This window comes from Grammomys surdaster, unplaced genomic scaffold, assembly GCF_004785775.1.
Source record: "Grammomys surdaster isolate TR1022 unplaced genomic scaffold, NIH_TR_1.0 170, whole genome shotgun sequence".
Classification (NCBI taxonomy): Eukaryota; Metazoa; Chordata; class Mammalia; order Rodentia; family Muridae; genus Grammomys; species Grammomys surdaster.
Window position 1 is genome coordinate 14,811,679 of NW_021604618.1, and position 3,265 is coordinate 14,814,943.

A 3,265-nucleotide genomic window follows, 5' to 3' on the forward strand; every position below is an offset into this window, starting at 1 on the left:
CTATTAATTCTACTCTGTTATGCATAACTATTCCCTGAGAGTCTCCACCCAGCAGCTGACTGAAACAGATACAGAGACCCACAGCCAGACATTGGACAGAGGTGAGGACTCTTATAGAAGAGTTGTAGGAGGAATTTAAGGTCCTCAAGGGGATAGGAACTCCATAGGAAGACCAAGAGAGTGAACTAACCTGGACACTTAGGAGCTCTCAGAGACTGAGCCACCAACCAAAGAGTACAACATGTGCTGGACCAAGTCCTCCAGCACATATAAAGCAGATGTGCAGTTTGATCTCCATGTGGATACCCCAATACCCAGAGCAGGGGCTGTCCCTCAGACTGTTGCCTGCTTGTGGAATCTTTTCCCTAACAGGGCTGGTATATCTGGCCTCAGTGAGTGAGGATCACCTATTCCTGCAGGGACTTGATGTACCAGGGACAATACCAGGGTGGGTGCATCCTCCAGGAATGGAAAGGGAGAGAGAGAATAGTGGGAGGGACCCTGTGAGGTGGGGACTGAGAAGTGGACAGTGATTGGAATGTAAAAATATAAATGGATAAATATATCTTTAAAAATAGTTTAAAAGCTTATGGTAAAATGGAACTACATATAATAACATTTCCAAAATAGTAAAAATATTTAAAATTTCATTCCCTCTCCTCCATCCACCTCGCCTCTGAGAGGGTGTGCCCTCTTATGGCATCCTGTCTCCCTGGGACATCAAATCTCTACAGGATTAGGCACATTCTCTCCCAATGAAGCCAGACCAGGTAGTTCTCTGCTACATATATGCTGTGGCCTCCAAACAGTCCATGTATGCTCTTTGGTTGGTAGCTCAATCTCTGGCGTTCCCAGTGGTTCAGGTTAGTTGACACTGTTAGTCTTCTTATGAGGTTGCCATCCCCTTCAGTTCCTTCAATTGTTCCCATAACTCTTCCACAGGGGTTCCTGAACCTAAGTCCAATGCTTGGTTATAAGTATCTGCATCTGTCTGAGTCAGCTGCTGCTAGAGCTTCTCAGAGAACAGCCAAGCTCTCCCAATCAGTAATAGTGTCACAGTTTGGTGTACCCTCCCCCAATGGGACAAATCCCAAATTGGGCCAGAATAATTTTTTATTAAAGAAAGTTGTTTGAATTATTGGATATTCACATGTAGAAACATTACACATTAAATGGTTTCATCTGCGTAGATGTGTACTATTGAAAGGACAGCAATTGCTTCCTCCCTCAAGTTAGAACACTTGTTTAGTAAGTACCTCTCACAGGATGTGAGAACCTAAAATATACCACATGCATAAAGTTTCAGTACTAAAACACAACTATTATATAAAGAGTGAACTGTGTGTAGAAAACAATTTAGAAGTAAACACAGCAGGACTAATGCTTAACACACAGAGACTTTGTCAGAATGCACAGGTCCTATACTGATATTGGTCAGATCTGATTCCAACTCTGAGAGAAAAAGTAGACATGAGATATTACCCACTAAACCAAAAGGTATCTCCAACTGATGAGTAATTGCAAATAGAAATGCACTTTTCTCTAATGGAGTCTCACTCAGTATACAAACCACGCTTCAGGTGAGGCCCCATGCCCAGCAGTAGACGGCCAACAAAAAATGAACTCAATGGCATTTGTGGAGGTTGTCTCAGAACCCTTTGTCAAGACTTTTTATTTTTTTTAACCTTAAAGGTCATTTGCATTGACATAATGTGTTTTTATGGAGTGTCTGTGTGAGGGAATATCAATGTGTTTTGTTTCCATATATGTTTCTGGAGTTTTCACTTTAGCTCATTTTCGTTGGTTTGTCCTATTATAGTTTGTTTCTGTTATTTTATTATTTTTATGTATTTTTAGATGCCTGTTTGTATTCTAATAAGAGAAAGAAAAAAAGGGTACAAATGTGGGTAGTTGGGGATGTGGACAGGTTATAGGAGGAGTAGAAGAAAGGGAAAAAACATATTCAGAGTATATTGTCTAAAAATATATTTTCATTAAAAGAAATCAACTATTTTTCTATTTACTATGACTAAAGTTTTTTAAAAGTATATGAATTTTTAATATCACCACTTTACAAACTGAATTTGGAACTTTCATATTTATCCTTCCCTTTTATGCCATCATAAATGTTCAATAAATATAATTTGAAATTTAAAATAATTAAAAAATGAAAAACCAGTTTGGAACATAGAAGTTGACAAAGATATTTATGTTATTAGGTCATTTTTCTAAACACCTTGGGGAAAAATAAACAAAAGAAAATGAGAGCTTCAAATACTTAGAATATTTGTATCATAATAAGAAATTACAGAACTTACCTACACAGAAAGTTTTTCCATACAACATTGATGAACTACTCTCTGAGTCATATTCTTTCCTTTCATTGCTAGCCTAGATGAATTTTGAAATAAAATGCTTAATAAATTCTTTCATACAATATATAAAATTAACAATCTAGAATAAATATGAGCAATTACCTTACAGTGAGAATATTGTTCAGGAGAATCTATGAAGCCAAAAAGATATAACAAATTATATCCTTTCATATGAACACATATTGGAGATTATATATATATATATACACACACACACATACACAATGAGACATTCTTGATTCTTGATTGGTAGAGAGAGAAATAATCTCAAATCTTAGGATGAAACCATGATTGTAAAGTGATATACTAACCACCAAAGCAGAAGCAAATTAATAGACATTATATGATTAAATAAATAGTTTACAATAAATCACACTGGTATAAAAATATCTAACTTATTAAGGAAGGTCAAAGCAGTCATCAGAGCTCAGAGTAATGTACAAGTTATTTTCATCAAAGAGAATTTGAGATGATCAGCTTGCTGTTAACTTGCTTAATACTTGTTAGTAAAATGATTTTCTTTCCTAATAGAAATATGTGATGTTATAATGACTGCACTTCTTCTTTCTAAGTTTACACATTGTACACTTTTAATGAACACTTTTAGAAAATTTGTGAGCCTAAATTATGACCCGATGCAAAAATGTTCTCAGTATTGAAATATGATTATCTAAATAAAAACTCAAGACTTATTTTTTACAGTGAAACCAGGAAGGAGGATAACATTTGAAATGTAAATAAATTAAATAACCAATAAAAAGAAAATTATTTAAGCGGTATTTGAAATATTGGCAATATTTAATACAGCCCTTTTTGTAATTAAGGTATAAAATATAAAACATCAATTTTTCTAGTGCTGCTCTGGGAGCATCATGTGATCAATAGAGCTA